Genomic DNA, 13,041 nt, shown 5'->3' with positions numbered 1-13,041 from the left:
ACATATGTATTAGAAAAAACAACATGGATATATGAAAAAATGTTGTTCTTATCCATATTGAGAATGAGTCTATATCAAAAATTAATGAATAAAAGTCTTGCAATGGTAGAAAATCCTTAAATGAGTAACAATGACAATGATCTTGCAGGTAGTATCTGCACATGCATATGTACAGAATATAGCATCTCAGTGAATTGGACAGAAACCTCTTCTGTGTATAGGAGTAAAGTCTGGCCAAGATGAGAAGAGTCCTTATAGGCTAGCCCAGGATTCTTGAGCCCATTTCGGATAGTCCTTCCTCAGAGAACTGAAATATTCTGTCAAAATAAAACAAGTGCTAACAAATCCCCTGACTGACAACTTACATAGATAACCATAATAATATGAATAACATGTTCCCCCTTATGCACAAACCAATACATACCACTTTTCCTCCTCCCTGAGTTCAAACAGCAATAACTCAGCAACCAAATCTTTATGGAGACAGCCTTTCCTCCTATACCTTGTTGAGGGGGAAAAAGCTTACTAACTATCAAACCCCAAGGGCTTGAAGATATATAGCACAGCACCAATATAGATGCTTCATACCAGGTGAGGCCACCTCCAATTAGATCTACAAGAAAATGAGTGTGAGCATTTAAGCACCAGCTGTACAATATCACCACATTCATAAGGAATGCAGCTTTATCTTGCTTTTAGAATTGTTGACATGTCATGCTGCTAAGGCTGCTTAAGCAGTCTATTCATAAAAAATTCAGGTTTTTTGCTTTTCAAATTGTTGACATGTCATGCTGCTAAAGCTGCATAAACAGTTTACCATATAAGATATGGAAACCACTATCACAATAGCAAGTCTGAAGTAAATTCCTTCAAATACTGTCAAATACATCGGCACATTTAATGTAAACACTTTTTTCCTAATTATAAATCCAAAACCTTCTATATACAGATGGTAAATCTCAACCAAATTCCTATCAATAAAGCTGATGTGTACATCCGACCTTCAACAGTTAGTTAAATCAATAATATAACAAAATGAAAGAATGACAAAAACACTGACATGTCACATGCCAAATTAAGCCCAAACGGGATAATTGTATCCAATCTGTATCTAAAAGTGGATTCCATTCTTAACAGTAATTGTTCAACATTCTCATGCCCCAATTTCTTTGGTTGGTATTTATAAATTACGCTGAACCTGATATCTTCGGGGGAATGTTGGAAACTCCTGAAATGTTCAGTAAGAGGTGCTTCCAAAACCATGTCTTCAATTCTAGAGCGATGTTCAAGGATTCTAGTCCTAACTGCCCGATTACTTTTGCCCACATATTTTAAACCACAGGGACACGTGATCATGTAAATGATGTTTTGACTGCTACAATTGGCAAAGAATAATAGCTTGGACATTCGTTTCTCCCTGGAAATGTATACTTCATTGATTTCCACAGCCAAAGAACAGGCGGCACAGTGGCCACAGAGAGAAAACCCTGTTGGAGTCACAGGCAACGATGGGGAAACACATATATCTGCTTTAACAAGATGGTCTCTGATGTTTTTTGTTCTCCTAAAAGCAAAAATTGGTGGTAACGAACACCCCAGAATATCTTTAACAATACACCATTCCTGGCGAATAATATTTTTTTCTCTTGAAACTCAGAGGTGTAAAGTCTGAGGACCATATAAGGCGGTTTGGTTTTTTATTATTATGAGGTCTCTCTTCCAACAGCTGTCTCCTCCTTTTTCTGCGCCCTTTCTTTTTGGTTGCCGCAACCACTTGTCTCGGATAGCCTCTGTCTAATAGATGTTCCATAAGTATTTCTGCCTCTTTTTCAAGATCAGAGCCATAAGTGGCATTTCTCCTTAAACGTAAGAATTGACCATACAGAAGTCCTTTGCGCAAATGGTCAGGGTGCCAAGAGTGGTGGAGTGGAGCAACATGTTCTTATCTGTTGGTTTACGAAAAAGTTGGGGGGAAATGGACCTGTCATGTCCTATACCGCTGTAGGTGTCCAAAAATGCTATTCTGCTTCTGCAAGATTGCAGACAAGAATCTTTCTCAGCCCTAGTATCTTGGTTCAATTAAAAAAAAAAATCTTGTCCTATAAAAAAAATAAAAAATCTTGTCCTATCTTGGAGATGCCAGGGAGGGAGGGAACTTGGAACCTAGATGCTCTTCCCAGAGTGGCTCCATCCCCTGAGGGGAATATCTTACAGAGATCACACATCAAATCTCCCATTCATCTGCAACCAGGGTGGACCCTGCTTAGCGAAGGGGACAAGTCATGCTTGCTACCACAAGACCAGCTCTCCTCCTTGGATTCCTCATCCCCCAAGGTCATGAGGACAGAAGGTGCAGACAGAGAATGCAGCTGGAGCTGTCTCCCCATCAGTGCTATGCTGCCAGGGCTGCCTATCAAGAGGTGCTGCAGCCCCAGCAGGGTCCCTAACCTGCCACAGGGCTGGCTGTCATATCAGCAAGCAATGCCAACAATAACAAGATAAGCCACAGCATTCTGCTGTATACCCCAAAGGATGGGTGGGCAACCTTGGCTGGCCAATGTTTGGTTACATGCCTGTGTTTGGTCACATGCCCTCCAGAGTTTTCTGCCACTTATGCAAAGCCATGTACTGCAACTCTCCCGCATACCAGAAGGCTGCTGGGCTTAGCAGGTCAGGAGAGGACTCTTAGGCACAATCATGTTACTCACCCAGCCTACCGCCTCCTGCCAGAGAGACCAGGGTGTTGATAGGGTAATCTGCTCTCTCCTGGACGGAAAATCCTCCAGAGGAATCCATAAGCCTTGGGTGTGCTGACGTAACTGGTCCCCCACCTTTGCAGGGGAGTGCTGGGTCCACCCTCAATCCAGTCTTCACCAGATAGAGATTCATCCTTGGCAATCTCCTTAGGGGATGGAGCCGCTCTGGGAAGAGCATCTAGGTTCGAAGTTCCCTCCCTGGCACCTCCAAGACAGAGCTGGGAGAGACTCCTGCCTGCAACCTTGGAGAAGCCGCTGCCAGTCTGTGAAGACAATACTAAGCTAGATGGACTAATGGTCTGACTCAGTATATGGCAGCTTCCTATGTTCCTATGAACCCGGCCCCTGGACCACAAAGCACTTGTCAGTGGTTCTGGTCCAGGCTTCCAGAAAGGGTGGAGTATAGCTGGAATACTGCCTCTTTTTAGTGAGAGTAGATCGGCCTTCGAATTGATCCAGAAGGCATGGCCTTGTGTTCTCTAGCAGGTCCTCGTGTTCCAGAGATGTGTCCTCTAGATGTTGCTGAACTACAACTCCCATTGTTCCTAGTCACAATAAATTGAGGCTGGGGAATCTGGGAGTTGTAGTTTAGCAGGAGCTGGAGGACCACAGGTGGAGAATCCCTGCTCTAAACTTTGGACCACTGTTCCTTCTAAGAGGGATTCCCAGATGTTGTTGACTACAGCTCCCAGAATCCCCAGCTGAAGTGGCTTTTGCTTGGGGATTATGGGAGTTGTAGTCAACAACGTCTGGGAATCCCTCTTCGAGGGAACACTGCTTTGGACAGCTTGTTCGTGTAGCATCTTTGTGCTTATGGAACATCCCTCTGCAGGTGCTTCATCAGGATGTCATCCTGTGTGCCTTACTATGTGTTAGGAGAGATTTATGCACCAAAAGTTCTGTAATTACTGGTCCAAGATTATTTTATTTATTCATTGTTCTATTTCTTTATCCCTTTTCATTAAATAATCCCAACATGGTCTGCAATATAATTAAAACAATGTACCATTAGAATACAAGTTAAATGTACAATTATTTTCTATGTTATACAAATATACAAAAGTACAAATTGATTTTAAACTCTTTAATTTGTTTTTATCCCACTGTTTTTATTGTATTTTGAAAATTTGTAACTGCTTTTACTGTTTTAAACTCTTTACCCCGCTTAGAGATCATTTTTAATCAGTTGGTATAAAAATGTAATTAACTAAATATTAATTATAAAAATAATATATCTCTATTTGAAAGTTTTAAAACTTCAAATAATTGTACTCTTATAACAAAGCCTGGGTTGCCCGCACACTGCCCATGATCTTGTCCACACCCTCAGGCTGCACCGACTGAAAAGAATCCAACACGATAGAGCCAGATGGTACCCAAGGCACGTCTACCGGAACTGCCAAAATCCTGGAATTCAAATTGGCACAGATGCGAGTGACTTTATCTGCAAAGTAGTGATAAATGATAGATAGACAGATAGATAGATAGATAAAGTGGCATGCAGATCTCGGCCGTGGGATGTGGTGATGGCCACTAGCTTGGATGGCTCTAAAAGGGGCTTAGACAAAATCATGGAGGGACAGTGGCTACTAGTCTAGTGGCTATAGGTCACCTCCAGCTGTAGAGGCACAATGCCTCTCAATACCAGTTGCAGGGGAGTGACAGCAAGAGAGAGGCGTCTGATGGGCCGCTGTGTGAAACAGGATGCTGGACCTGATAGGTCTGGGGCCTGATCCAGCAGGGCTGTTCATATGTTCATGCAAACTGATCACAGCAGGCTCTAGATAGTTCTTCCCCATTACACGGGGGGATGTGTGAAGCAATCACTTTGCTGCACGAAAAGCCTCCGCTGGTTGATTACCAATCAACCAGCTTGCATAAACTCGGTTCTGTTTTCCTTCTGCTTTAATTCAGTGCCTGTGTTTCTACTTTCTTAATGTATATACAGTTTAAGGAAAAATACTTTGTCTGTTGTCCTGTGATTCATTTGTATTTTTAAGTGACACACAATAAACTTGATCAGATCATTGTCCAGTACAGACATCTGGCAGCCAGATTAGTCTCTGGGGTAACCCGGAGGGACCATATTATGCCTGTCTTAAAACAGCTGCACTGGCTGCCGATATGTTTCCGGGTGAAATATAAAGTGCTGGTTATTACCTTTAAAGCTCTGAACGGCTGGGGTCCGGGCTACCTTAGAGAGCACGTTCTTTGGTATGATCCCCATCCCTCGTTGAGGTCATCTGGAGAGATCCGTCTCTAGTTGCCACCTGTACGTCTGGTGGCAACTCAGTACTGGGCCTTTTCTGTAGCTGCTCCTGGCCTATGGAATGCACTCCTGGCAGATATCCACAGTTTAGGCTGGCTGTCGGCCTTTAAGAGAGCCCTAAAAGTCTATTTGTTTGGCCTGGCTTTCCAAGGCTTGTAAAGTGTTGTTGTTTTAAAAAGTATTTTAATTGTTTTTAAATAGTTTTAATCATTTTCAAATTGTTTTTATATTGTTTTTAGAATTGTGTTTGAATTGTGGGCTTTATGTCTTTAAAAAAAATTATTGTACACTGCCCAGAGCATCTGGATGGGGCGATTTATCAATGTAATAAATAATAATAAAATAATAATAATAATGAAGTTGTACATGCATTCAAGTGTCTGTACAAAAGTATGTGTTTTTCTGTGAGTGACTGCTGCGGGCCCCCTCAGATGTCGATACAACAGTATACTTTCCATCTGTGTGTGTTTAACATGTTTGAATATCTGTGCATGCATACACTGTACACAGACCGTACACGTGTGGAGCATAATGTGAATATGGCAGGTGTGATGGTAGATGTGAACCATCCTCAAGTTATGCCCTATTCATGGATGGTTGTATGTGTCTATGTATGCTTTTGTATGAATGACTGTATATGTGTTACTTTTAAAAGTGAACCTGGATTATAAGAAACTGCCTTATACTGTGTCAGACTATTTTCCATCTAGCTCAGTACTGTCTACACTGACTGGCAGCAGCTTCTCCAAAGTTGAAGGCAAGAGTCTCTCTCAGCACTCTCTTGGAGAGGCCAAGGAGGGAACGTGGAACCTTCTGCATGCAAGCATGAAGATGCTCTTTCCAGAATGTCCCCATCCCCTGAGGGGAATATCTGACAGTGCTCATATATGTAGTCTCCCATTCAACTGCAGACCAGGGCAGACCCTGCTTAGCAAAGGGGTCCATTCAGGCTTGCTACTACAAAACTTCCCTCCACAGTGGACGCCTCGCCCTTTGTGGCTCTCCCTTTTAAACACTAACGTGGCTGCAGCATATCCGCGTTAAGTACATGCTGGTATCAGCTAGAGACCCCTGGCTGGCTGCTCCGTCCCAGGCATCTTTTTCACTCTTGCTTGGAAAGTGAGAGCTTGCCGGAAGGAGGAGGGGCTCCTGTCATCTCGCTCACCCTTTCCCAGGAGGAGGAGGAGGGGGCGGCGGCAGCAGCAGTAATAATAATGGGGCTGGCAAGAGCAACCTAGGGAAAGAAAAGTTCTTGGCAGTGCAGTGCTTTCAATGTTCCTAGCTTGCCTGCCTCTGCTCAAATGATAGGGAATGGCTGGTTGGTGGCCAGCAGGGGGTGCTCTGGCACTAAAACTGCTTTGCTCGAGGGAAGATAGAGGGCCACGGCTGGCTCTGCTGCTGGCTGGGGAAGGAGGGCAGTGTGTGTGCTGCATTCAGCCAAAAGCCCGAGGCGGGTGTCTCTAGTATGCGAGGCAGGCTTGCTTCTGGCCTGTCAAAAGGAGGGAGCCGGCTATAGGGTTTCCCATCCTGAGCGACTAGAACCCCTTGCAACTGGGCCCTCTTCCCTGATTTGCATGCTTTGCCGCGAGGGGCCCTCCCAGGGGCAGGCCACGTGAGATGACACCCTCCCCCCCCCCCGCTTCCTCGCTGTATTCCTTCTCTCTCCCCTTTCCCCATCTCCAGCCTTTTATTTTTGTTCTTCTCCGCTTGGCTCCTGCCCGGCTCTCAGTGGCTGGCGGGTGGACACATGGTTGGAGTCGCACGTCCGTGCATGCTTGAGCGGGCGGAGGTATCCTGCTGCGCGCGCCACTTTCCCGAAAACAGGGAGATCTGGGGCTTGTAGTACTGTCTACCTGGGCCTCTGGACGTCCTGCGTTTGGCAGAGCACCAGCCAGATCCGGTGCAAGGTCTACTACGACTCGGTGCTGAGACTCCAAGGTGAGGCGCTGCTACGGCGGGGGGGGGAGATGGAGGAGGCAGGAAAGGAGAGCTGGTGTCCCCCCCCGCTGGGGGGGGGGCTCAGAGGAAAGCGGGCGGGGCAGCAGGGGGAAGAGGCAGCAAGGCGGTGCTTTGGAGACGAGTGGGGCAGAGACCCTGGAGGCCGCTTGTGAGAGGAGAACGTTGGGCCAGGAGATGGGAGGGAGCTTGCGGGGTGGTGGTGGCTGGAAGACACTCAACATGGAGAGAGATGGGTCTGTGGGGGGCTCCCCAGCGTGCTTGATGGGGGGAGTGGGGCTGGTGGGAAGGCAGCAGGGGGCTAGTGTTGCCCAGCCCAGTGGACACCCGCAAGCCTGCAAGGGGGATGCCTTTCAGCATCTAGAGACTGAAATCATCATCTCAGACTGCACAGGAGGAGGAGGCAGCAGTGGCAAATCCCTCCTGCATTCTACCAAAGAAAACCAAATGGCTCTGTGGTCGCCAAAGGAGTTGAAATCAACTTGACGGCACACTTTACCTTTACCTTGCACAGAGCAAAGGGTTAGGGTAACAATAAGATGCTGTCCTGGTTCAGTTGATTAATCTTTGGGAGGACATTCTTGCCCATTTTTTATTTCCATTCCTCTGACAACATATATAAAATTTTATACTCTTGTTTGTGTTTTTAAAAATTTTTAAAGCCCTAAAACACTATTGCAAATATGGCTGCAGCAGGCTTGATGGTCAGGAATATAAAAGCACAACAACCCCCTGAAAGCTGAGAGTATTGCAATGCCCATCAACTGTCTTCCATCTCTAGGAGTGTAGCCCTTATCCGAAATCACATGGAGCATTTGTGCCCCCAGACAGGACCAACCAGCCCAGCTGCCTCATATCCCCCTGGGTCAAAGAAACAACAAAGATATTGAAGGGAGCAGCAAGAACCTTGAACAGCTTCTTCTTACCTTCAATGACTGCTATAGGTAGCCGAAAAAGTGCTGTCAGAACAGCTTATGGTCTGGTGAAGACCACCCCTGGACTACTAAAACACTTGTAACTGGTTCTGGTCCCAGTTTCCAGAAGGGGTGGAGCATTGTTGGAAGACAGCCTCTTTTGAGTGGGAGGAGGCTTCTTCTCGTGTGGCGAGGTGGTGTTTCTTTAAGAAACTTTCTTACAAGATGTGTCCGCGAGGGTGTAGTAATTTGGAGGAGGCCCTTCTAATCAAGGTTGGAGAAACAGCTCCAGTTGCCTTGTCTCTCTGCACCTTCTGCCCTACTACGGACCACTAGGGGTATGAGGAGTCGAGAGAGTGAGGAAGGGTCTTCCTCTCTATCCCCCCTCTCCTTGCCTCTCCCTCTGCTCTGGCCACCTCTGATTGCTGGTGATGAGGGTCTCTCGCTTCCTCCTGCTCCTTGCTCCGCTGCATTCTCCATGAGACATGTCGCTTCTCTCACTCCCTCTCTCCTCTGAACTATGAGGACAGAAAGCTCAAGGAAACCGGCTTTCCTACCAAGGTATGTGATTTCCCCAAGAAACCTGACTTGCTTTTGAAGATGCTCTTTACTGGGCTTGCTCTTCTCACACACATTTGCTCTGCTATAATTGGGGTGAACTGTTATGACCAGCACTCGCCTTTTGGTGGGTGTCCAGGCTGAGATTGGGAAAAGAGCCGTTTTGAACGTAGGGAAGGCCAGCGGGGAAATGCTTGACTAACATGCAGAAGGTTGCCAGTTTGAATCCCCGCTGTTACAGTTGAGTATTCCTATACGGACTGCTTGGAACCAGAACCAGAAGTGTTCTGTATTTTGGATTTTTCCAGATATTGGAATATTTGCATAATGAGATATCTTGGGCATAGCATCCAAGTCTAAACACAAAAGGCTACTCTGTGTGTGTGTGTGTGTGTGTGTGTGTGTAAAAAAGATTTTATTTAAAGTATTTAGATAAACATAAACGCTTCCTCTTTTTATTATCACTGTTATCCATAGGGGTATCAGCAAGCCTTTTGGACATTTTCGACATTACCCTGTACTGTACCTTTACAAAACAGTGCAGGCACCAACAGATCGCCAAAACGGACGCCAATAGAGCAGTTGCCAAACTGAGCAAGTGTTCTTTGCTCTCTCTTGCAAGGCAGGGATGGAGCAGCCTCCTTTGCTGCCCCCTGCAAGGAGAAGGCCAGTTTAAGGGTTAACCTGAGGGAGTCCAGGTTCCTAGAGAGGCGACTGGGAAGAAACATTCTCTGTGCCTTCCCTTCCGGCCCCTCCCCTGAGAAAGGAGCCTTTGTGTCTTTTCCTTCCTGCGGGAGCTTCAGTCCCCCTTGAAGAAGAGAACTGGATGGTTGCCAATGCAGGTGGGGTGCATGGGGATCCCAGAGACACGGCAGGAGGCGATGGAAGGGAGGAAAGCAGGCAGTGGGCTTGGGAGGATGGAACCAGGGGAGAAATGTCCTGTGTGGGCAATGAGGGGGATGAGATGTGTGCAGCCTTCTGAAATAAGTAGTTCTGACTGCATGTTTAAAAGCAGCAAAACTGGGAATCTGCGAGCAAGTGAGCTGAGGCGTTTTGGGGTTTTTTTGTTCTTGTTACGGCATGGTGTCCTGATTCTGGAGCATTACGGATTTCTCATGTCCAGATGAGGGATACTCAACCTGTACTATATCGTGCAGAAGCGATATAGGAAGATGCTGAAAGGCATCATCTCAGACTGTGCGGGAGGAGGCAATGGTAAGCCCCTCCTGTATACTACCAAAGGAAAGCACAGGGCTCTGTGGGTGCCAGGAACAGTGTTCTCTCTCATTTTTTTCAGTTCACAGAACTAGGAGTTAGCTGTAACATTTTTGTTTGGTTTTTCCTGTCTGTCCTTTCCCTCTCAACACTTAAACCCCAGTTCTGGCTATTTGTCAATCAAGTCATTCCAAATGTGGGTGCTTAAGTGCTCTGAGGAGCGATTTCTTCCCCCCAGGCCTGCCATCTGCATGTTCTTCTCTGGGCAGCCAAGGGGGGGGAGACTGGAGGAGGCGGATTCCCAAGGGCTGATCCAAGTCGCCCTCCTTGTGTCCTGGAAAGGGGAGAGCTTCGAGGATGTGATGGCTGGAAATGGGACAGGAGGGGGTGGCTTTAAGGAGCTGAGGTTTTCACTCTGCTCCCCAGGAGGCTCCACTGTGTTGGGAGGAGGAGGAGGAGGAGGAGGAAGTGGGGTGGGGAGTTATCAGGAACAGACCAAAGGGGAGGATCCTGCATTGAAGGCTTTGTTCCGTGGCCCTGATGGGGAGACCACCTGCCTCTCCCACTCTGCCTTTGAAGGCTCTCTTGGACTCTCAGCATTTGTCTCCTTCTCATACAGGGAGAAGATCCATGAGATGGAATCTGGGAGTCAAAACATTTTCATCCCTCAACAAGGAAATCCTTTGATTTTTAATATTGTTGGAGGATGCCTTGGAGCATGAATGAAAGATGGGGAAGGAAGACCAAGCTAGCTGCGAAGCAGGAGAAGGCCTTGAGGCCAGACAAGTGAGGAGCACTGGGGAATTCTGGGAAAGGGCCAAGCAGAAGATGCTGGTTGAGGACATCAGGAGCTCAGAGGCCCAGCACCTGCGCTTCAGGCAGTTCTGCTACCAGCAGGCCGAGGGGCCGCGAGAGGTTTGCAGCCAACTCCACAGCCTTTGCCATCAGTGGCTGAAGCCAGGGAGACTCACAAAAGCTCAGATTGTGGACCTGGTGGTCCTGGAGCAGTTCTTGAGCATCCTGCCCCCAGAGCTGGAGAGCTGGATCAGAGAGTGTGGAGCAGAGACCAGTTCCCAGGCAGTGGCCCTGGCAGAAGGTTTTCTCCTGAGCCAGGCAGAGGACAAGAGGCAGGAAGAACAGCAGGTGAGAGAGCAGTTTATCTTGGGAGCTGCAAAGGCCTCAGAATGTGAGCCAGGAGGTCCTCAAAGAAGCCAGATGTGGCATCAAAAAGCAACTTGGGAATCACTTATGGAGATGATCCACCCACTTCAACCCCTTCTTGGGTTAGGGCCCTTCTATCTTGGGCACGTGGCAGAGCATCTGATTGCATGCAGGATGCCCCCGGTTGAATCCCTGGCATCTCCTGCCTGACACCTTGGAGAAGAAGTCGCTGCCAGTCAGTGTAGACAAAACTGAGCTAGATTTAGGAAAGGCGGTCTATAAATGTATTGCTTGTTTGTTGGATTTATATACCGCCTTTCCTTAAAATAATCTCAAAGTGGTTTACAATATAATTTTAAAAATACATAAAATACTAAAGTATAGATAATATAAAAATAAAATCTCTATTTAAAAATCCAAATTTAAAAATCCATAAAACACAAAGTAGCAGCAAAAGCAATACTTTCATTCAGAAGCCTGGGTAAAGAGTCACATATTTACTTTTTTCCTAAAAAGTGTCAAAGAAGTCGCTGCCAGTCAGTGTAGCTAAGACTGAGCTAGATTTAACAAAGGCAGTGTATCAATGGACATACGTACGTGCTGGACCAAGGATCTGGCTCGATATGAGGCAGTTTCCTCTGGGACATTCTTGCCGATTTCCCTTTCTAATGCTTTCCTTCCTGCTCCCTTTTGGGAAACTCTCATTCCGTCTGTCTCAGGTGCAAGGACTGTTGTCGGAAGCGGCCCCTGTCTTCCCTGAGGACGAGAAGGCTCCATCAGGCACCAGGCCGAGGCCTCTGTCCAAGGAGATCCCCAGGCAGGAGGGCAGCAGTGGGGCCACTTTGCTGGGTAAGGAGATATGGGGCGGGTGCCGCCTTATTCCCCCTCTCTCTCAGATACCCCTGTGAAGGAGTGAGGCCTTTACCTCCCCTTTGTGCTTTCCTAATGTTTGTATTATACATGTGATTGCTTCCTCCTTCTGTTCTGTATTAAGAGGCTGTGCAGGGGTCAAAAGTTCACAGTCGCTGTTCTACCCTTTGGTCTGAAAAGGATGTTTAAATTTTGGAGGGAAGAGAGGGTTTGATTGGTTTGGCTATAATTTAAAAACTGGAGGGAACTTGAGTTGATTTAGGTTGCTTTGTTTAGCAAGGTTGGAGGGGGGAAAGAGAATAAAAGGAGGCTTGCTTGCAGCAGAAAGTAAGTTAAAGCCCGAGGAAACTTTTAAAGGCAGGAGTTTATCCTAGCCTTACCTTTTGCCTGGGATTGAACCTGGCACCTTTTGCATGAAAGCACTCAGTGCCCCACTGAGCCATGACCCCATCTCCTAAGAGGAATCTCTTACGGCAGAGAGGGCTCCCATGTCTTCACCCATCCAAATTGAAATAAAAATGAACTCTGCTTAGCGAAGAGGACAATTCATGCTTATTAATGCAAGACTAGCTCTCCATCCCAATTTATTTTTTCTTGGAAAAATCATCCCGAGAGGGCATTTTCCCAACACTTCCCCCATTCCTTTTAATATACCTGGCCCATTATCCTGTCTGATAGATTTGACAGAAGAAGAGCACCTGAAATCCTTGCCTTGCTTTTATGTTCACCTGAGTCTTTGGGGGGTGGGGGTGAATTCAGACACTTTTGTCCAGCCTCTTCCACAGTTTAAACAGCCAATATATTGTGTTATGACAGTCATCTACCTGATGTGTCCCAAACTGCATTTTGAATAAAGCCAACATGAGAATTTTTTAACTCTAGGCTTGATTGCCTCTCCCTCTTTTATTCTCATACATCCTCCCGTCACTTTTGTGTCGTTGGCAGGTGCTGGAATGATGCTGCCAATGCATTCTCAGCCCTCCCTTCTGCCTGGTGGGATGGAAGATGCTTCAAGCCCACCGAAGAAGGTAAGGGATCTACACCCCTCTGGGGCTGCAAGTGGCCCTCTTTCCTTTGGCTTCTGTCCAAGCTGCTGACTAGAAAGCCTTGAATCTTGTGAAGGTTGGAATCTGACGAACCAGACAGGGAGGCGCCTTTGAAACGGTTGCCTTCCAAGTATGGAGCAGGCAGGGAAGTAAGTGTGTGTCTTCCATCTCATGAGAGCGTCTTTTCCGGGGATGGTTGCTGGTATCTCCACTGTGTGGTTTTAGTTGCACCCCCTTTGTGACAGGACACCATTCCCCCCGCCTTATTTTTCTATTAAAACAATAACAATAGCTAT

The 13,041-nt window shown here is 46.8% G+C and overlaps 1 protein-coding gene and 1 pseudogene across 1 annotated transcript in view; both read left to right on the top strand.

The window, feature by feature from the left end:
* LOC128341628 (zinc finger protein 420-like) overlaps positions 1-3,473 on the top strand; it is a 28,524-nt gene extending 25,051 nt beyond the window's left edge. Inside the window, exon 8 of the mRNA XM_053287989.1 lies at positions 1,449-3,473. The gene's annotated coding sequence lies outside the window, so the exon portion shown is untranslated. The remainder of the gene's footprint in view (positions 1-1,448) is intronic.
* Positions 3,474-8,439: 4,966 nt separating this feature from the next.
* Positions 8,440-13,041, top strand: part of LOC128341669 (zinc finger protein 493-like) — an 89,226-nt pseudogene continuing 84,624 nt past the window's right edge.

The sequence above is a fragment of the Hemicordylus capensis genome, chromosome 2, assembly GCF_027244095.1.
Source record: "Hemicordylus capensis ecotype Gifberg chromosome 2, rHemCap1.1.pri, whole genome shotgun sequence".
NCBI lineage: Eukaryota > Metazoa > Chordata > Lepidosauria > Squamata > Cordylidae > Hemicordylus > Hemicordylus capensis.
The sequence above is the reverse complement of the archived record's forward strand: the minus strand, read 5'-3'. Positions and strand labels throughout refer to the sequence as shown.